Source organism: Salvelinus namaycush, chromosome 42 (genome assembly GCF_016432855.1).
Source record: "Salvelinus namaycush isolate Seneca chromosome 42, SaNama_1.0, whole genome shotgun sequence".
NCBI classification, from domain to species: Eukaryota; Metazoa; Chordata; class Actinopteri; order Salmoniformes; family Salmonidae; genus Salvelinus; species Salvelinus namaycush.
Window position 1 is genome coordinate 3166543 of NC_052348.1, and position 23697 is coordinate 3190239.

The window sequence follows — 23697 nt, forward strand, 5'->3', positions numbered from 1 at the left end:
TGACCTGAGACCTGAGAGAATGACTTCTAAACTTATTTTCATACTGGTGGTACTGCTGGCAAGAGAAAAAGGAAGTCAAAAGGAACGCTGTGTTCATCAACCCCCTGAAAGTGTTTACGTTACCATTATACAGCATGAACCCATACATGTATTTTTAACTTGAGATGTAAACAGATGTATTGATCCTGTAGAAATATAATTATTGTTCTCATTTCATTTATTTGACATGATGCCCTCTTTTTGTCTTTCGTCTGGGACAAAAACCTGCACAACCTAGCGCTGTATATTGGATTGTATTACTCTAATCAATAGAATCAGTTACTCTAATCAAGACCTCAATTCAATTAATCAGGTGTGTTAGCGGTGGGCTGGGAGAAACGCATGCACATACTCACAAGCTGTCCAAGACAAGGAATGAAAAACACTGACCTGAGTTGGACTATGAGAGGAGACTAGACTAGGTAGTCAGAGCCCATGGCAGAATGGTGCATGGCATATAAACGACTATATACATCATTTATTCACACTTCTCCCAAAGCAGTGTTTCTAACTCTGGTGATGGGTGGCATGTACTGAACATGACTTTGATATATTACGGTACAGATGGGTATTACTAATATATGAAGCCATAAAACTCCAACAATATTAGTCTAACTTTTAGTGATAGAAGTTACGATTGAATGTGAATACGGGTCTACCCCTATTGTTTGGGGTTAAAGGACCATTATACTCCTGAAATCAGTTTGATTAAACTACCTTTGAGGTCAGAATAATTTTGGGACAAAACTTTCATTTTTGGAGTTTAATGGCCCTTTAAAATGGATACATTATCTAGCATAACCTCACCCAGTGTGTCTTTACTTGGATTTTATAAAGCACCAGTCACGCAAATAAGAATAAATAATAGAAGTTTGAATTCGCCATGTGAAAATGTAACAACAAATCAACGATGACTTGATTATCCATTTGAATCAGGAATGATTATGTTTGGTTTGGCTAGCAGACACGGTTTTCAGATTCCTCCCATACCGCTTGGCTGCTGCAGCAATTTTAACAGTCCTTTCTATTTGCTCACACAAAGCAATCCCTCCTGAAATCATCCCAGCTAGCACGTAATGTTCTGAGAACCATATGTTTCTTAGAGCTTGGTGAGAGCGTGTTTGTCCTATGTTTTCTTTGCTTACAACCGTACCACAACTTTCTGGGAATGGTGCAGGGTAGTTGCTTGGCTTTGAAACATTCTCAGCACATTAACGGAACCTGACAGAAAAATATAATTTCATTACATTAACAGAATGTTTCCTAAAAGTTCAAACATGGTTACATTTTATTAAAATGTTGGTAATGTTCTAGGAATGTTCTCCAACTGGTTTGACGTTGGGAATATTCTCAAATAGTTCGGAGAACATTAAGAAACAACGTCCTTCTGTTGGAATTGTAATACTTCAGCATACCGTCTTCTCCATGGTTCTACTTAAATAATGTTCTGAGAACATGTTTTAATAAGACTTTTGATAACACTGCTAGCTTAGGTTGTTAACTGTTTGGAACTCCAAGCACAGATAGGACGCATGGAAATTCATTTCCTTTGGCATTAATCATGCAAACACATACATTTTTTATTGTGGTACGACATCAGTGAGATTTGAAACTATGATCTTCTGTTTTATATCCATGGAACTAGCTGTGTCACCAGGATGGAGCTTGCATGCCATGTTTTTTAACTCATACAAAGCTGTTCATTTTAGTCAACTCTAACAGACTCCATTTCAAAGGAAAGATCAGGTGTGGCCATTTAGTACTGTAGGCGCGGCTAACACACCTAAACACACTACAAGATAGAGGACAGCGAGAGTTTTCATTATGATGAGAATGGAATGTATATGTTTTTAAATAACATCCTTACAACGTTCTCTTAGCGTTACTAAAGTAGGTTTTTAACGTTTGATACAATTTGAGAACATGGCTAAATAGAACCATGAGGAAACCTGTAGGAAACATTGTGCTGAAGTACTGAAATTCTCACAGAAGATCGTTGTTTCTTAACGTTCTGAGAACTATTTCATTAGAGTCATTACTTTGATTACCTTCAAATAACCTATATATATTTTTTTTGTGTGTGTGTGTATTTTACCCCCTTTTTCTTCCCCAATTTCGATCTTGTCTCATTGCTGCAACTCCCCAACGGGCTCGGGAGGCGAAGGTCGAGTCATGCGTCCTCCGAAACATGACCCTCCAAACCACGCTTCTTAACACTCGCACACTTAACCCGGAAGCACCAATGTGTCGGAGGAAACACTGTTCATCTGACAACCGCGGTCAGCCTGCAGGCGCCCTGCCCGCCACACGGAGTCGTTAGAGTGGGATGAGCCAAGTAAAGCCAAGTAAAGCCCCCCAGCCAAACCCTCCCCTAACCCGGACGACGCTGGCCAATTGTGCACTGCTTATGAGACTCCCGATCACGGACGTTTGTGATTCAGCCCAGGATCGAACCCGGGTCTGTAGTGACACCTCCAGCACTGCGATGCATTGCCTTAGACCGCTGCACCACTCGGGAGGCTAACCTATAATTTTGATTCTCAGAACGTTAGTAAAACCTTCCTAAAAAACTTTTAGGGTACCATAGTAAAATGTTCTCAGAGCCTGCCTGCATCCTAAAAATTTACATTTAAACTAAGTTTTTCACAATTCCTGACATTTAATCCTAGTAAAAATTCACTGTCTTAGGTCAGTTAGGATCACTACTTTATTTTAAGAATGTGAAATGTCAGAATAATATCAGAGAGAATGATTTATTTCAGCTTTTATTTCTTTCATTACATTCCCAGTGGGTCAGAAGTTTGCATACACTCAATTAGTATTTGGTAGCATTGCCTTTAAATTGTTTAACTTAGGTCAAACGTTTCGGGTAACCCTCCAGAAGTTTCCCACAATAAGTTGGGTGAATTTTGGCCCATTCCTCCTGACAGAGCTGGTCTAGCCGAGTCAGGTTTGTAGGCCTCCTTGCTCGCACACGTTCATTCTGCCCCTGAACAAGGCAGTTAACCCACTGTTCCTAGGCCGTCATTGAAAATACAAATTTGTTCTTAACTGACTTTCCTAGTTAAATAAAGGTAAAATAAATAAAGAATCTTCTAAGGCCATGACATAATTTTCTGGAATTTTCCAAGCTGTTTAAAGGCACAGTCAACTTAGTATATGTAAACTTCTGACCCACTGGAATTTTGATACAGTGAATTATAAATGAAATAATATGTCTGTAAACAATTGTTGGAAAAATGACTTGTGTCATGCAGAAAGTAGATGTCCTAACAGACTTTCCAAAACGATAGTTTGTTAACAAGAAATTTGTGGAGTGGTTGAAAAACGAGTTTTAATGATTCCAACCTGAGTGTATGTAAACTTCAACTGATGTTCCCAGAAGAGGCAAAATGTTCACGTCCGTTCTCAGATCGGTTAAAAAAACGTTACGTTTTAGCAGGCAGGAAACGTATGACTTTGTTCGCAGAACCAATGCGAAACCAAAAACGTACATTCCAACAACTTCCAAGGAACCAAATGTGCTAGCTGGGATGTTATTTGGAATTTCAATAGCACAGTAAAAGGCTTTCTGCTTTTCATGTAAATTATGTATTCAAATTGCATAAGTGGGCCTACAATTTCAGCTCAAATCAAAAGTTTGTGTACTGTGTAATAAAAAGAATGGCCATTGAGTTGAGTTTCTATAACACTGTGCAATACTATTCTGTAAAATATAGTTTTCCGACTTTTCCTATTTCATGGGAAGTATAGCAGCACATTGTCACTTAGTATCCCACAGACTGAATTGTATTTACTCTCCCCAAACCATATACATTTACTAGATCTTTTCCTTTTTTGACACAACCCAAAGCGGATTGGATTAGCAGGATTAGTGGTGGGTGAAGGCACAGAGTGTTCCCTCCCTCTGTAAATACCTAGCTACCAGCATCTCTGGTGTTTCAAATCAAAATGAAATCAAGTTTTTCTGTCATGTACACAGATTAACAGATGATAAAGCAGGTGCAGCGAAATTGTTTCTAGCTCCAGCAGTGCAGTATGTCTAACAGTACAATACTCATACTCAAATAATTTAAAAAAACAGAAGAAAAAACAAGAAATTAAGAAATATCTGAACAAGCAATGTCAGAGTCCAGAATATAAGTATGTGGTGTGTAAAGACAGTATGGGCAATATATAAGTAGGAAAACGGTATGTGCAGAAGTAGTTATACGGATGAGTCGTGTCGAGAATACAGTGTGTACATACAGTAAAAAGTGAGTACTCAATTAGCTTAATTTCTCAAAGATCAAATCAAATTTAAACTCTGATCAATCTCTTCCAAAGGATGAGCAACGTCTTCCTTCATCACATCGCTCATCACGTTGAACCCTCTTCTATTGATGTTACCGTGGAACCTTTACTCACGTGTTTACCTATTTAATTATTGTGATCATACTGCATATAGAGTGTGCGAAGTCACTATTCCGTTAGTCAGCACCTCTCCAGCATTTTGGGGTGTGCGTTACTCATGCTTTTTACCGTAGAGCCTTTACTGTGCTGGTATTTTCTTCTCACATCATCTTTGCCATTGCAGTTATGGTGGAGTCATATCAAGGGCACCACAGTACAGCACATAGCTGAGGGAAGTAGGGGTGCTGAGGGTACCAGTACCAGTCAAAAGTTGACACACTTAGTCATTGCACGTTTTTTAAAACTATTTTCTACATTGTAGAGTAATAGTGAAGACATCAACACTATGAAAAAAAACATACGGAATCATGTAGTATCCAAATAAAGTGTTAAATCAAAACATATTTAACATTTTTGATTCTTCAAAGTAGCCACCCCTGCCTTGATGACAGCTTTGAACACTCTTGGCATTCTCTCAACCAGATTCACCTGGAATGCTTTTCCAACAGTCTTGAAAGAGTTCCCATGCTGGGCACTTGTTGGCTACTTTTCCTTCACTCTGCGGTCTGACTCATCCCAAACATTTAAATTTGCTTGAGGTCGGGGATTTTGGAGGCCAGGTCATTTGACGCATCACTCTCCTTCTTGGTAAAATAGCCCTTACTGGAGGTGTGTTGCGTCATTGTCCTGTTGAAAAACAAATCACTAAGCCCAAACCAGATGGGATGTCGTATCGCTGCAGAATGCTGTGGTAGCCATGCTGGTTAAGTGTGCCTTGAATTCTAAATAAATCACAGACAGTGTCACCCTCAAAGCACCCCCACACCATAACACCTCCTCCATGCTTTACGGTGGGAAATACACATTCAGAAATCATCTGTTTATCTACTCCGCGTCTCACAAAGACACGGCGGTTGGAACCAAAAATCTCCAATTTGGACTCCAGACCAAAGGACACATTTCCACCGGTCTAATGTCCATTGCTCGTGTTTCTTGGCTCAAGCAAGTCTCTATTCTTATTGGTGTCCTTTAGTAGTCGTTTCTTTGAAGCAATTCGACCATGAAGGCCTGATTCACACAGTCTCCTCTGAACAGTTGATGTTGAGATGTGCCTGTTACTTGAACTCTGTGTAGCATTTATTTGGGCTGCAATTTCTGAGGCTGGTAACTTATCCTCTCCAGCACAGGTAACACTGGGTCTTCCATTCCTCTGTCGGTCCTCATGAGAGCCAGTTTCATCATATCGCTTGACGGTTTTTGCGACTGCACTTGAAGAAACGTTCAAAATTATTGAAATGTTCCGTATTGACCGACCTTCATGTCTTGAAGTAATGATGGACTGTCACTTATATTTGGTTATTTGAGCTGTTCTTGCCATAATATGGACTTGGTCTTTTACCAAATAGGACTATCTTCTGTATACCCCCATACCTTGTCCCAACACAACTGATTGGCTCAGGCGCATTAAGAAGGAAATAAATTCCAAAAATTAACTTTTAAGAGGGAACACCTGTTAATTGAAATGCATTCCAGGTGACTCGCTCATGAAGCTGGTTGAGATAATCCCAAGAGTGTGCAAAGCTGTCACAAGGCAAAGGGTGGCTATTTGAAGAATCTCAAATAAAAAAAATGTTTTTATTTGTTTAACACTTTTTTGGTTACTACATGATTCCATATGTGTTATTTCATAGTTTTGATGTCTTCACTATTTTTCTCCAATGTAGAAAATAGTAAAAATAAAGAAAAACCCTTGAATGAGTAGGTGTTCTAAAACTTTTGACTGGTAGTGTATTTCAATGCAACGTATATTAGCTAATGTCATTACACGAACTGAACACTGCAGCACGACCTTATGTGCTTTCTTGTCAACTCTTGATTGCGTGACAAGACACCACAAACGGATCTGGGACAAGGCAGATTTTTTTTTAATGATTTAAATAGCAAATTAACATGTTCTCTTTTGTAACTCTCAGATATGTAGAGCGATTGCTTGGCACAGTCAAGCAAAGCATAGCCAAGAAGCCCTTCTCAAAAGTGCTTGAAGTGCTGTGTTTGAAATGCTATTTGAGTCTAAAACAAACTATAAAGTTGTATTTTCCATGCTCTTTTAAGCACGGACGAACGTAATGAATGGCTTGTCAGACTTGTCCATGCCGTCCTGTTGTTATGAGCGATTTCTCATAACATATATTTTGGTCTTTCATATGACATTTCAATGGAGTCATTAATCAATTGCTTGCTTTCAGTTCCAAAGCCCCCTTCTATGTTTTACAAATCAAATGAGAAATATACCAAACTTTGCTAACAAATATTAAACATCACACAATTCAAAATAAAATGTGTTTTCCTTCATTTGGTTGAGGCCTAAACCTTTCTCTCTCTGGATGCCTTAAGTTACCACTTCATGTTTGTTGTATTAATAATAGTCATACCATCCAATTGCATTGATTAGAATCAATAACTGCGTTCCGTAAATTAATTTTGAAACAATGTGACTTGATTGCGATAACTGCCTAGTGCCTACTCCCCTCGCCGTGTCCTTGACTGCATCCCCAAAAAAAAGGGAATAGTGTGCCATTTGGGATCATACCCCTGTATTGCTCCGATTCAGTCATTACTGCTCATTGTAACACAGAGGTTGTCAGCTGGTGGCTGGTGGCTGGTGTCGTCTAGTTAGCCCCATGCTGAGAGAAGATGGGAAAGCTTGTATCTGTTGGGTCTTATTTCCAGACAGAGGACAGAGTTGGCTGAACACTTACTGACAGATTGAGTGTCAGAGTTGTTGATCAGATTCAACATGTATTTTACTGTCTCTCTCCATCTCTGAACCTGTTCTGTTTTGTTCTCTCGCTCATTGTCTGTCCTTCTGTCGCTCCCTTCTGTCTCTGTCCTTGTCTGCCTTCTGTTTCTGTTTCTGCCTCTCTCTCTTTCTCCTGCTGTCTAATTTACTGTTCTTCTGTTTCTTTCTCCTTCTCCGTTCTTCTCATTCTGTCTCCCCTTCTCAATCCTTCTCTGCCTTTCTGTTTCCTCTCCTTCTCTCCCTTTACATTTCTCTTCAGTAAATGTGGTTCAGTCAAATCAGTAGGGGCATTTTTTCTCTGCATGATGTGTTAGATATTATCTGCATGGTGGGGATAACTGAGACCAGACCACCCAGTGTCAAAACATCACTGCCGCCAATATTTCAGGCCAAGGCACCAGAATACCCTATAAAGGAGTCAGTGTCACGCGGAGCAGAACAGGTGAACACAAGAGCAGACACAGACGAGGAGACTGGGATGAGGTAACCATGGTATTTATTGAAACACGGGGGAAGATTGAGTGCAGGCCAGGGGAAGCTTGGGCGGAAACCAGGTGCAGAGGCTGGAGGCTGGAGCGAGAGGTGTGGTGACAGGGTAAGCAGGTCCGGAGGGGAATCCAAGGGCGTGTAGAGTGGGGAATCCAGGACAGAGTAGCAGGACTGACGAGAAGTCGGACTGGAGACAGGGACCAGAGTCAGAGTGGGCAGAGATTACAATCTGGCAGTGTGGAAGTGGCAGGATTGAGTATTTGTAGTCTTGATTATGGAACAGGTTGCAACTGGTGGGGATCTGCTCTGACTGCAGCACACCTGTCTCCGCCCACACAATCACACACAGAGAGAGGGAGAGGGAGAGAGCACAGGTCTCACCAGGAGTGGTGGCAGGTCAAGGAGACACCGGATGAGCAATAGAGGGCGTGGCAGCAGCAGCACCCCCTACGGGTACAGGGCTCCTCAGGCCCGTATCCCTCCCAATCCACCAGGTACTGCCAGCCGCAACCCCGACGGCGCACATCCAAAAGCCGCCGGATGGTATAGTCAGGATGGTCATCGATGACCCGAGGGGGTGGAGGAGCTGCTGCAGGAGGAGACAGGGAACTGAAGCAGACAGGTTTAGTCAGGGACACATAGAAGGTTGGGTGGATTCTCAGAGAGTCTTGGAGATTCAGGTGCACAGCAGAGGGGTTAATGACACGATCAATCTCAAAGGGACCAATGAATCGGGGTGCAAGTTTCCTGGAAGCCACTTTCTCTCATCGGAGGGCAAGTCCATCGGATTAGAGTGTAGATTGGAGCTGAGGCACGGCGATGGTTAGCTTGGGATTGGGCCTGGCGGAGGCACGGTGAAGGGCAGCCCTGGCCCTCCTCCGGGTGCGATGACAACGGCGCATGTGGTCTTGGACTGAGGGCACTGCTACCTCAACCTCATGGGCAGGGTTGATAGCCCAAAGCACACTCAAAGGGTGGCATACCTGACGAGGCGTTGATGAGGGTGTTGTGGGCATATTCCACCCAGGGTAGCTGAGCACTCCAGGAGGAAGGATTAGACGAAGTCACACAGCGTAGGGCAGTTTCCAGCTCCTGGTTGGCCCGTTTGGTCTGGCCGTTGGTCTGGGAGTGATATCCAGATAAAAGACTAGCATTAATACCAAGTCCTGAATAGAAGGATCTCCAAACCTGGGATGTAAACTTGGGTCCCCTGTCGGAAACCATGTCAGTGGGAATGCCATGCAGCCAAAACACATGGGTTACCAGCAGATCTACAGTCTCACAGGGGGATGGATGGAAGCTTGGGAAAGGGGAATGAAGTGAACCGCTTTGGAAAATCTGTCGATAATGGTGAGGATGACTGAGTCACCGTTAGACGGGGGAAGGCCAGTGACGAAGTTCAGAGCTGTGTGTGACCAGGGACCACAGGGTATGGGAAGAGGGTGAAGCAGACCGGAAGTGGGTTTGGTGGAGGTTTTGTTCCGGGCAGGAGGCTGAGATGAACAGGTGGAACAGGTTGCAGCTGGTGGGGATCTGCTCTGACTCCAGCACACCTGTCTCCGCCCACACAATCACACACACACACACACAGAAGCAGGCGGAGGCAGCGAGAGAGGAACAGCGACGAAACCCGGAATCAAGGAAACAACGGAAGCCCGAGAGGCAGCCTCCAAAAATATCTGTGGGGGGGGCACACGGGGTGTCGAGCGGAGCAAAGGTGGGAACAAGGACCAACTCCCTGTAATTACGATGAGGAGTTGGTCACGGTTCAGATACCATGTTTTCCGGTTCTGCGCACCGTGCCTCCAGTGCGCACCCTTAGCCCGGTGCGTTCTGTGCCTGCTTTCCGCACGTGTCGGGCTAAAGTGAGCATCCAGCCAGGACGGGTGGTGCCGGCTCAGCGCTCCTGGTCTCCAGTGCGCCTCCACGGCCCAGTATATCCTCCACCAGCTCTACGCAGGGTATCTCCAGTGCGCCTGCACAGCCAAGTGTGTCCTGTGTCAGCGACCTGCACTTGCCGGGCTAAAGTGAGCATCCAGCCAGGACGGGTTGTTCCAGCTCTACGCTCCAGAACCTCCAGTGCGCCTCCACGGTCCAGTATATCCTGTGCCAGCTCCATGCACCCGGCCTCGAGTGTGTGTCTCCAGCCTAGTACGTCCTGTGCCTGCTCCACGCACGAAGCCTCCAGTGGTGATCCATGGCCCGAAGCCTCCATTGATGATCCATGGCACGAAGCCTGCAGTGATGATCCATGGGCCGGAGCCTCCAGTGATGATCCATGGTCCGAAGCCTCCAGTGATGATCCATGGCACGAAGCCTCCAGTGATGATCCCTGGCCCGAAGCCTCCAGTGATGATCCATGGCCCGAAGCCTGCAGTGATGATCCAAGGCCCGGAACCTCCTGAGACGGTCCACAGTCTTGAACCTCCAGCGACGGTCTGCCGTCCAGAGTCTCCAGCGACGGTCTGCCGTCCAGAGTCTCCAGCGACGGTCTCCCGTCCAGAGTCTCCAGCGACGGTCTGCAGTCCAGAGTCTCCTGCGACGGTCTGCAGTCTAGAGTCTCCAGCGACGTTCTGCAGTCCAGAGTCTCCAGCGACGGTCTGCAGTCCAGAGTCTCCAGCGACGGTCTGCAGTCCAGAGCCTCCAGCGGCGGTCGGCAGTCCAGAGCCTCCAGCGGCGGTCGGCAGTCCAGAGCCTCCAGCGGCGGTCGGCAGTCCAGAGCCTCCAACGGGGGTTCCCAGTTCGGAGCCTCCGGCGATGATCCACGGTCCGGTTCCTCCGGCGACAAATCACGGTCCGGAGTCTCCGGCGACGATCCACGGTCTGGTGCCAACGGAAGCGGAGGGATCAGCCGGAACCGGAGCCGCCACCGAGGATAGATGCCCACCCGGACCCTCCCCTATAGAGTCATGTTTTGCGTCCGGAGTCCGCACCTTTGGGGGGGGGGGGGGGGGTACTGTCACGCCCTGACCTTAGAGAGCCTTTTTATTTCTCTATTTTGTTAGGTCAGGGTGTGATTTGGGTGGGCATTCTATTTTGTCTATTTCTTTGTTGGTGGTTCCCAATCAGAGGCAGCTGTCTATCGTTGTCTCTGATTGGGGATCATACTTAGGCAGCCATTTTTCCCACCTTCAGTTGTGGGATCTTGTTTGTGTGTAGTTGCTTTCGGCACTGCATATAGCTTTCCGTTCGTTTTTGTATTTTGTTGTTTTTCGGTGTCATTTTGAATAAAGAAAAATGTACGCCTACCACACTGCACCGTGGTCTCATTCTAACGACGGACGTAACAGAGGGAGAGAGCACTGGGGGAGTGGTAGCAGGTCAAGGAGACACCGGATGAGCACTAGAGGGCGTGGCAGGAGCAGATGTGACAGTCAGGATCAAAACCTATACATCCTAATTCAATGTCTAATTGTCTGTCTGTGACATCTATGCTTTTTTATGACAAAATTATGCTTAAAGGCTGTGAAGTGCAATGATGCGCAAATAGTTTAAATATTTGAATATAGAAATTTTTTGGAGGGGGATTTGATTATTATGCTTCTTCGAAAGTTCCCAACAGAAGGAGGCAATTAAAAGAAGCCAAAATGGAAATCCTTCTCTTGTGGCAAAGTTAATAGAAAATGAACAATCTAACGTTTAATGATTATGAAAATGTATCTTGCGAGTGGGTTTCTTTTAAATTAAATTTATATACGTTTTTAAATTATGTTCCTATATTGAAAGCAACAAAGTAACCAGAGATAAGATCCGTTAATATAATAGATGCCAAATTACTCAGACGGAATCAGATGTTGCCATGGTAACAGGGCAAAGTAACCCTCGAGGCCTTTATCGGGACAAAAAAAGTGCTTGCTTCACTTCATTTTACTTTTCCCTAAACATTTGTAACTTTCTAAAGTTTAACTGAGTGTGTCTGAACGTCAGGAATGATTGTGCTGAAAGTGAGACCGAACATTTAATCATGGTCAGCACCACAGTGAAATATCAACATCAATTTTATTTTCCCTACTTTCCCTTTGGCTCATAATTTGCTGGGGTTTTAAGACGGCTGCTGTGTCGCTCACTCCGATTTAGCTGTTCTCAGCTCGACAACATTTGCCACGTTTGTCGGTTTCACTCCTACTTCCCCACTTTACCCTGACTCTTCTCATCTCTCAAATGTAGACAAAAGCTATACAGCAACAAAAAAAAGAACTTGTTCTGTATAGAACTTCTTCCTTTTAAGGAGAGGGGAAGTCTCATTCCTTTAGCAGTGGGTCCGATCAGAACCCATGCTTGCAGCAATACACAGTACGTGTGATCCAGAGGCAGCGTCTTGGCTTGCTGGACCACCCCATGCCACTGTACAGAACTTATTTAACGAGACGAGCCATTGAACATTTTTTGATTCTCTGTAGCAGCTGTCCTCTAGTGCACAGTGGACCCACCATAGAGATACAATGTATGTCGCATTTAATTATGACTGCGTTATGTTGGGTTGGTACCACAGGAGGTTGGTAGCACCTTAATTGAGTAGAACGGGCTTGTGGTAATGGCTGGAGCGGTATTAGTGGAATGGTATCAAATACATCAAACACATGGTTCCAGACATTATTATGTGCCGTCCTCCCCTCAGCAGCCTCCACTGGTTGGTATAGAACATTATTGTGTCTAGCAATTCTGTTCACCTTTGGGACGTGCACGTTCTTCTCCAGACGCTTACTAATGGCTCCTATTAATTTTCTCTTCCTAGTGAAGCATTTGTAAGTCATTGCATGATCCATCTAAGCCTTCGACACGGGCACACACACACACGGTTGCACACACAAAGGCATACGCACAGACACACACGGGCCACACACACAAACGGATACACACACAGAGTTCGGGAGTAACTGATTATGCGTAATCTGATGACAAGTAAACAAACGGTAATCAGTTACGTTACCAGCTAAAATATTGTAATCGGATACTTATGAAAAATGAGATGATTACATTTGGATTGTTTTTCAATTCAGAAAAGATGTTTGTGGGAAAAAAATGCATTACGACACCTTTCTGTTTTCTCAATGACATTCAATTCAGCATTGAAAAAACCTGAGTGAGTCTGACCACAAGTCAGAGACCACTATGATGACACACCAAATGTGTTTGATGGCTCCTTTTTGTCTTCTTCTAATGCATTTGAAGGGTGAAGTAATCCAATTACCTTACTGAGTTTGGGTAATCCAAAGTTATGTTACTGACTATAATTTTGGACAGGTAACTATAACGGTAGCTGATTACATTTAGAAAGTAACCTACCGAAACCCTGCACACACACACACACACACACAGTACACGTGAGGATGAAACTAGTGTCCTCTATGCCAAACTTGCGCTCTCCACTCCCCAGATTGTTTTAATTAGAACTTTATTGCCCCTTCTATTGGTTTGCTTCCTGACAGCTCTGTGTTTCACGAGTCTATATATAATAACGGCTGAATCAAGATTTACTCTCTGCCGCACATCCAGGTTCTGATGAATGGGAGGCACATTTGTAACAGTGTCTGCAGTTCCTGAAGGCAGGGAAACAGTGTTTGTGTGTATGTGTGTGTGCGCAAGTGTGTGTGTGTGTGTGTGTGTGTGCAAGCGTGTGTCTGCGTGCTTGCATGTGTCAGTGCGGTACCTTCGGGTGAGTAATTGTATTCCTGCTGGAAGGAGAAATAATATTGAAGGAGAAAGGAGGCAAATGTTCCCTGCTCCACAGGGGTAATATTTCTGTTCTAGCCAATTGCATTTCAGAGTGGTCCAAAACATCAAGGTAACTGACAGCGAGAGAGTGAAGGGAGAGGTGCTATCAAACAAACAGACTGTAGGCCTATCGCCCATTGTAATGGCATCAAAAGTACACACTACTCAATAAATTCAACCATAAATCACGGGAAAAAGACGGGACAGTAGTTAACTTTCACAGTGTCAAATTCTGTTCTACTGTTACAACCCACGTGTGGGTGTGTGTGTGTGTGTGGTGCTGCTGTCCCTTGATCACTCTTACAAAGGATCATTAAGATGTTTCACATGTCTGCCCTCTTGGCTGACCTTTAGCTGGGTCTGAAACCCCTGATGAATGACACCGCGATCCATGTTGCTGCTGGTTCTCAAGGGTCATTACCACCACATCAAGATATGCAGGAAGTAAGTTTTGTGTGCGTGTGCATATCTCTCTCTCTCTCTCAATGAATACTCAGGGAGAAAAAGGTGTAGTTTCACACGCAGAGTGCAGTAGGTGTTTATTTCACCTTCACAGAAGGCAGGAATCATGGTCACAGGTAGGCAATGGTCATACACAGGTAGGCAAACAGGCCAGGTGAATCAAAACTAGGACTGAAGGCTATAACTGGTTCTCACAAACGAGCTAGGAAAAGGCTTAGTGGAGTCAAAACGAACAATACCTCACAAAGACACAAACAGAATGAACTGAACTAAATAAGGAGCCGATGAGACCAGGTGAGTAACTAACACAGGTGAAATCAATGAACAAAAAGGAAAGACAGGGCTACGTTCAAGAACACAACGAAACAGAACACAAGATTGACTAAGAAAATAAATACAGAATCTTACACCTCTCTTCCTCTCCCTCTAGTTTACTCTGGTTTAAATGTCATTGTCTCTTCACGACACACACAGTTGACACCATGTCAGTATTTAGCCCTGATATTTAGCTTTCCATTAGCAAGCGGTGGCCTTTTCCGGAAGGCTTGGACTAACCAGATAATTATGTTCATATTGCTTCCAAACACGTCGCCTAATGTCGCATGTGTGTGCATGCTGTATAATTCATTTGCCCAATCTGTCTGTATCCTCAATTCTGATCTTGGGTTAGTTCTGACGAGCTTGTTACGTCACATGAATAAGCTGTAGATCAAATTATACACCACCTTTTACAGAAGTAAAACACCAATGGGGGCATACGAAATTCAATGACATTTTAAGCTATGACTGGTTTGTTTTTAAGTGTGATGGTTAAAAATGTGGACTTACACGTTCACGGATAGCAATGATTATGAAAAGGAAAAAAAAATTGACCCAAAAAATTATAAATTAAAGAGCGTATTAGAATATCTGGGACTAATTGCTTTATTAAATATTCTCATCAGCATCGTTCATTAAAATGAACCAAGTTACGGTGAATTAGAGGATGCTAATGACTTATCAAGGGCAAAGGATTGGGGTGTGACTTTGCATTCCAAAAAGGACCCTTCCTTTACATATCAATTCATCTTAAAAGAAATTAACAAAATGAAAAGTCTTTATAAAACATCATAATACCATAGATGGCATGGTGGGAGGCCTCAAGAACGTGGCATATTTAATCAACACTTTCCCTTTGTTAAAGGCCGACTCAGTGACAGTTGTCATGATAATCTCATCGACTGTCAGTCTTGGCATCCATATCCACATCTATGAATTTGAGATCCCATAGCTTTACTGCAAACCAAGACTGCCGTTTTGTCGTTTTTCGACTTGATGAGTGAGTCTTTGAAACATGAAAAGAGTGGGCCTTTATAACACCTGCATTGCCAACAGGTTTGATATACAGTACCAGTCAAAAGTTTGGACACACCCACTCATTCAAGGGTTTTTCTTTATTTTTACATTGTAGAATAATAGAATAATAGACATCAATGAAAATAAATAAAAATAAATTAAATAACACATATGGAATTATGTAGTAACCAAAAAAAACAATATATTTTAAATGTTAGATTCTTCAAATTAGCCACCCTTTGCCTTGATGACAGCCTCAATGACACTCTTGGCTGTATACAGTAGCTGAGGGATCTCAAATGCTCTTGAAATGTTCTGTATTGACTGACCTTCATGTCTTAAAGTAATGATGGACTGTCGTTTGTCTTTGATTATTTGAGCTGTTCTTGCCATAATATGGACCTTGTCTTTTACCAAATATGGCTATCTTCTGTATGCCCCTACCATGTCACAACACAACTGTGTCATGACTCTCTCCTTGCTGAGGATCTAAGGCCTTGGATCAGCTTGACAAATGGCTGACAGATAGCCAGACCCCCCCCCCCCCCTCTCTCCCACAGGAGAGGAGAGGGGAGTTGGGCCGGTCATAAATTGTATGCCGCAAAAGGGTCTTTCCTGCTCTGCAGTATTGGGAAAGAAATGTGCTTTGTGTAGAGAGACTTTTGCCACCAAAACCTTTTTGTCCAGAAAGTGAATATGGGAACAATATTTATAAGATAGGAATGTTAAGAATGGTCTGTGGGGATCTAAAGAATAATCATGTCATATTGCTTTTCATTTTGTGATGTCATTAAAAACTGTATAATGAAAATACTGTCACTTAGAAAGGAAACACATTCTGTCAAGTTTACATTTAAATGTTGTATAAAATATATGATTAAGTATGAGAGTATTTTTGGGGCGGCAGGGTAGCCTAGTGGTTAGAGCGTTGGGCTAGTAACCGAAAGGTTGCAAGTTCAAATCCCCGAGCTGACAAGGTAGAAATCTGTCGTTCTGCCCCTGAACAAGGCAGTTAACCCACTGTTCCTAGGCCGTCATTGAAAAATAAGAGTTTGTTCTTAACTGACTTGCCTAGTTAAATAAAGGTTAAATGTAAGTCGCTCTGGATAAGAGCGTCTGCTAAATGTAAATTTTTGACAAAATAGAATTGTCAATTTTGATTTTAGTCTTCTAATGAGAAAATGTTTTTTTCATATCCATTGCACATGAACTAAGCCACGCCCCTAATGAGGTCAGAAGTACATGTCAGTGTGATCGAACCACCTTCCCGACCAGAGTGCTTAAAAGGACTCGCTAAGAATTAACATAGCAGACCAGCAGACGGACGGTGTGAGCCGGACATTACGAATGGTTGAAACTACCAGACTGGAAAGCGTGGAGAAGTGGCTACACGGCTGAAAATGATGAGACCAGTACATTGCTGGGTTACTACTGGCATGTAAAGTGGTCGTGAGCTGATCCCTGCATAATCAACCATTGAGACAACTACGAGACCAGCAGACGGACGGTGGGAGCCGGATGTTACGAATGGTTAAAAACTCTGAAGCTCTCAACCTCAACACTAGATGAGAAGATAACCTCACCTAGGAGACCAGCCAACATGAAGCGCGAGCTAAACGTTACAAATGGTTGAAACTCTGAAAACCAACATGAAGTGAGAACCTTCACTACGAGAACAGAAACATTCACAGTCTGCAGCTGTGAATGTAAAAGTGGTCCTAGAACTTTGACTAAAGACACGAGGCGGGAAGGAAGAATCCCATCTCAGACAACCATTAGTGCATCTGAAGAATCTCTAACAAACACTTCACTACCAGAGACGCTCTACAACTAAGAAGGACATTGTGACCTCTGGTGGACAACCAGAGCCTTACATCAAGCCACTCCCCATAGATGGATCGATTGGTTTCAACCGAGAGACGACAGAGAGAGATCTACGCATAAAAATATACATTGCATTTCTTATCCGAATGAGCGATGGTTCATGTGCAAATTATTACTATTCCTTTGAGCGTAGGTTCCAAATTTATCCAAGTGTTGTCTCTCTTGTGTCTCTCACTCTTTTACCTACCCCTCCCTCTCCATATGTGTAACAAGCCATCATATATTGTCAGTCCGCTAGGGACTTTTATCTCATGTAAGTGGGTACAGTGGTTCTTCCTTTAAATGTGTCTTCCTTTAAAAGTTGCAGCACAGCTTGCGGGCTGCCGCAAAATTTGATGGCACGTTATTTAAGTGTCAGCCAATGTTGCCATTAATGGTAGTTAGTGCTAGTTTGCCCACCAGAGGGCATCTTTGAGAAGCTGTTATTGAAATGACATGGAGCTGTAGGCCTAAGAGTCAAAGGGAGCCTTGAATAGAACAGACAATATTGGATTGATTTTTAGAAATTCAGCTCAATTAATTTGATGAATATTATGGTTTTTCTATTCCAAGAAAAACAAAAATGCATTTCTTACTGTAGACAATTTTTGACGGATTTCCGTTAGGAAAATATGGCACGTTACAAAAATGTTCTATTCCAAGAAAACGAAAATGCATTTGTTGCTGTAGCTGTTTTAGCGTAACTTACTTATTGGCATAAAGGCCTACTCAAATATACAGTACGTCAATCTATCACTCCTTCATTTGTGCATGTCATCACACAGCATACAAGTCATCCAAGTCTTTAAATACAGTCAAGCATTTTAGTTACAAAACTAAATAACAAAGGGAGCCTTGATTAATTCGACAAGCGATTTAAATAAGGGTTTCAATTAGGAAAACATGGCGCTGTACAACGTGACCAGTCAGGAGTAGGCCTAGGATACTAAGAGACTGTGATTGAAGAGCAAAATAATCCTTACATTTCCAAATGAAAATCTGATTGATTTATAAAGACCAGTCCCCATTCTCTTTCATTCAATGATATTTATTCCCATTGTATTGTGTTATGGATCCATCCAGATGGTTAGAAAACAGTGCATTTGTAGGGCTATGCAAAATATATGGGAGAAGTGACATGCCTCGCAAACATCCATTAATACTGTACATTTAAAGTCCCTAAACTCGGCAAGAGTCTATTGTCCTGCTGATAGCCCATTAAGGGTGGATGGCTTCTAACCAATCAAGGACACGTTGTTTGCAGAGTCCACAAACAGGAGGTGGAGTTCCAGAGCTCACAGGTGTGCCTGGGATGGATTGTGACTCCATCTCGTTCCTCGCCCTCTTCAACGCGTCATTCTCCACCTGACTCTCCGCCAATGCCGCCTGAATCTCCGCCAATGACTCTCCATCAATACCACCTGGCTCTGGACCAATGCATCAGCTGATTAATTTCACAATCACGGCTAAAGCGATTTAATTACGGGTTTCAGTTAGGAAAATATGGCACTGTACAACGGGACCGGTCGGGAGTAGGCCTAAGCTACTAAGTGACTGCAAAATGATCCTAACATTTCCAAATATAAATCTGATTGATTTATCAAGATTCTTTGGGATCACTGGGATTCTCAGCCTCTAACCCTATTACAGGGGCTGAGTCACTGTGTCACGACTTCCGCCGAAGTTGCGTCACTTGAGTGGGTTGAGTCACTGACGTGGTCTTCCTGTCTGGGTTGGCGCCCCCCCCTTGAGTTGTGCTGTGGAGGAGATCTTTACGGGCTATACTCGGCCTTGTCTCAGGATGGTAAGTTGGTGGTTGAAGATATCCCTCTAGTGGAGTGGGGGCTATGCTTTGGCAAAGTGGGTGGGGTTATATCCTGCCTGTTTGGCCCTGTCCGGGGGTATCATCGGATGGGGCGTCAGTGTCTCCTGACCCCTCCTGTCTCAGCCTCCAGTATTTATGCTGCAGTAGTTTGTGTCGGGGGGCTATGGTCAGTCTGTTATATCTGGAGTATTTCTCCTGTCTTATCCCGTGTCCTGTGTGAATTTAAGTATGCTCTCTCTAATTCTTTCTTTCTCTCTTTCTCTTTCTCTTTCTCTCTCTCGGAGGACCTGAGCCCTAGGACCATGCCTCAGGACTACCTGGCATGATGACTCCTTGTTGTCCCCAGTCCACCTGGCCGTGCTGCTGCTCTAGTTTCAACTGTTCTGCCTGCGGCTATGGAACCCTGACCTGTTCACTGTGATTACTATTATTTGACCATGCTGGTCATTTATGAACATCTCGGCCATGTTCTGTTATAATCTCCACCCGGCACAGCCAGAAGAGGACTGGCCACCCCTCATAGCCTGGTTCCTCTCTAGGTTTATTCCTAGGTTTTGGCCTTTCTAGGGAGTTTTTCCTAGCCACCGTGCTTCTACACATGCATTGCTTGCCGTTTGGGGTGTTAGGCTGGGTTTCTGTACAGCACTTTTATATATCAGCTGATGTAAGAAGGGCTATATAAATACATTTGATTTGATCAAGACCAGTCCCCATGCTCTGTCATTCAGTGATATGTATTACCTATTGTCCTCCTGATAGTTGAAATAAACATCTGCATTTTGAAAGAGTATTTTTTTCATTATTTTGTTAACGAAAGCATAAATACTGTACAGTATATGCTTGATCTGACATTGTGCGGTTGCATGAGGTTTGAAGTTAGAAATGTAAAACTTTAGAGTACTTAATACATTGCAAGTTGGGGGGGGGGTTCACACCTACAGTAGCCGAGCAATTAGACTATCCTTTTGTAAAGGTTGAAGAGTCTATTGTCCTGCTAATAGCCCATCTTAGAAACGTAGTTTTCAGAATTCACAGCCTGCTACGCTTGTGAAAAAGAAATTGCCTCCTGCTGTCCATCAATACTTCAAATAAAAACACAGAATATTTAAAGGGGATTTTATATAATTATAATGCAGGGTTAATAATCATAATAATAATCATTGGATAACAGATTGTCTCTCGGAACTCATTAAGAGGTGGCTTCTATCTTCGATATAATCATTAATTCAGAAGGTTAAACCCATAGGTTTTAGGCCTGCAGTAGGTTATAATAAATGGAAAATGGTGTGTCAATTCATAAACCATGTGCCATGGATACGGTACATTGAAAATCTCTTCCCAACTATTTTGCAATCTATATGGCATAGCTGTCAGGGTTTGATCCTTAAATGAAACTGGTATATACACTGCTCAAAAAAATAAAGGGAACACTTAAACAACACAATGTAACTCCAAGTCAATCACACTTCTGTGAAATCAAACTGTCCACTTAGGAAGCAACACTGATTGACAATAAATTTCACATGCTGTTGTGCAAATGGAATAGACAAAAGGTGGAAATGATAGGCAATTAGCAAGACACCCCCAATAAAGGAGTGGTTCTGCAGGTGGTGACCACAGACCACTTCTCAGTTCCTATGCTTCCTGGCTGATGTTTTGGTCACTTTTGAATGCTGGCGGTGCTTTCACTCTAGTGGTAGCATGAGACGGAGTCTACAACCCACACAAGTGGCTCAGGTAGTGCAGCTCATCCAGGATGGCACATCAATGCGAGCTGTGGCAAGAAGGTTTGCTGTGTCTGTCAGCGTAGTGTCCAGAGCATGGAGGCGCTACCAGGAGACAGGCCAGTACATCAGGAGACGTGGAGGAGGCCGTAGGAGGGCAACAACCCAGCAGCAGGACCGCTACCTCCGCCTTTGTGCAAGGAGGAGCACTGCCAGAGCCCTGCAAAATGACCTCCAGCAGGCCACAACGCGTAATATCAATGCTTGTTGATGAGCTTTGAGGGTACTATGGTGTTGAACGCTGAGCTGTAGTCAATGAACAGCATTCTCACATAGGTGTTCCTTTTATCCAGGTGGGAAAGGGCAGTGTGGAGTGCAATAGAGATTGCATCATCTGTGGATCTGTTTGGGCGGTATGCAAATTGGAGTGGGTCTAGGGTTTCTGGGATAATGGTGTTGATGTGAGCCATTACCAGCCTTTCAAAGCACTTCATGGCTACGGACGTGAGTGCTACGGGTCTGTAGTCATTTAGGCAGGTTGCCGTTGTGTTCTTGGGCACAGGGACTATGGTGTTCTGCTTGAAGCATGTTGGTATTACAGACTCAATCAGGGACATGTTGAAAATGTCAGTGAAGACACGTGCCAGTTGGTCAGCACATGCCCGTAGCACACGTCCTGGTAATCCATCTGGCCCCGCAGCCTTGTGTATGTTAACCTGTTTAAAGGTCTTACTCACCTTCGGCTACGGAGAGCGTTATCACACAGTCGTCCGGAACAGCTGATGCTCTCATGCATGCCTCAGTGTTGCTTGCCTCTAAGCGAGCATAGAAGTGATTTAGCTCGTCTGGTAGGCTCGTGTCTCTGCGCAGCTCGCGGCTGTGCTTCCCTTCGTAGTCTGTAATAGTTTGCAAGCCCTGCCACATCCGACGAGCGTCGTAGCCGGTGTAGTATGATTCAATCTTAGCCCTCTATTGACGCTTTGCCTGTTTGATGGTTCGTCGCAGGGCATAGCGGGATTTCTTGTAAGCTTCCGGGTTAGAGTCCCGCAACTTGAAAACGGCAGCTCTACCCTTTAGCTCAGTGCGAATGTTGCCTGTAATCCATGGCTTCTGGTTGTGGTATGTACGTACAGTCACTGTGGGGGACGACGTCCTTAATTCACTTATTGATAAAGCCAGTGACTGATGTGGTGTATTCCTCAATGTCATAGGAAGAATCCCGGAACATGTTCCAGTCTGTGATAGCAAAGCAGTCCTGTAGTTTAGCATCTGCTTCATCTGACCATTTTTTTATAGACCGCTGGTGCTTCCTGCTTTAATTTTTGCTTGTAAGCAGGAATCAGGAGGATATAATTGTGGTCGGATTTACCAAATGGAGGGCGAGGGAGAGCTTTTTACGCGTCTCTGTGTGTGGAGTACAGGTGATCTAGATTTTTTCCCCTCTGGTTGCACATTTAACATGTTGATAGAGATTTGGTAGAACTGATTTAAGTTTCCCTGCATTAAAGTCTCCGGTCACTAGGAGCGCCGCCTCTGGGTGAGTGGTTTCCTGTTTGCTTATTTCCTTATACAGCTGACTGAGTGCGGTCTTAGTGCCGGCATCTGTCTGTGGTGGTAAATAAACAGCCACGAAAAGTATAGCTGAGAACTCTCTAGGCAAGTAGCGTGCCCTGCAATTTATCACAATATACTCTTCTTCAGACGAGCAAAATCTAGAGACTTCCTTAGATTTCGTGCACCCGCTGTTGTTTACAAATATGCACAGACCATCCCCCCTCGTCTTACCGGAGTGTGCTGTTCTATCCTGCCGGTGCAGCGTGTATCCCGCTAGCTGAATATCCATGTCGTCATTCAGCCACGATTCCGTGAAGCATAGGATAGTACAGTTTTTGATGTCCCGTTGGTAGGATATTCGTGATCGTACCTCGTCTAGTTTATTGTCCAATGATTGCACGTTGGCGAGTAATGTTGATGGTAACGACAGCTTTCCTAGTTGCCTTCTGCGGGTCCGGACGAGGCATCCGGCTCTTCGTCCTCTGCGTCGCTTCCTTTTGCGAATAATTGGGATGTCTGCCCTGTGGGGTGTTTGGAGAATATCGTGTGAGTCCTGCTTGTTGCTGTTGAAGAAATCTTCGTCTAATCCGAGTTGAGTGATCGCTGTCCTGATATCCAGAAGCTCTTTTCTTCCGTAAGATACGGTTGCAGAAACATTATGTACAAAATAATTTACAAATATCGCGAAAAAAAACACATAATAGCACAATTGGTTAGGAGACCGTAAAACGGCGGCCATCTCCTCCGATGCCATTTTCCATCAATCCATCAATCTAGTGTCAGAGGAGAGACTCAGACTGAAAACGCCTCCATTAATTGTTTAGACTACCGATAGACCACAGTTTAGACTACTGATAGATCAGCGTTCAAACTCCCCCTGGTGATAGTGTGGTGCAATGACCGAATACCACCATCTACCACTAACGGTCGTGGCATAAGCTCGTAACTTTTAAAGGAAGAACCACTGTATGTGTATTCTGTGTTATTATTTAGTTGGTTAGTAAATAAATAATTAAATACATTTGTTTAGAACTAAATAACCAGAAAGGCTGGGGTTCTTGCGGATTCAAGAGGTCTACAACATTCAGAATGAGACTGATATGAGGTAATGATTAATAAGTGACTGTTATTGATGTAAGAGATTTCTATATGTCTTTAGAGTTTAATTCAGGATATGGTAACTCGTTAAACAACTTATCCTGTGGTGCCCCAAATTCGTAATGAGTTAACCTGTCTGGCATCGGGGTTCCGCTAGCAGAACTCCTCCCACATTCCACTGAAAAGGCAGAGCGCGAAATTCAAAAAATATTTTTGAGAATTATTTAACTTTCACACATTAACAAGTCCAATACAGCAAATGAAAGATACACATCTTGTGAATCCAGTCAACATGTCCGATTTTTTAAATGTTTTACAGCGAAAACACCACATATATTTATGTTAGCTCACCACCAAATACAAAAAAGGACAGACATTTTTCACAGCACAGGTAGCATGCA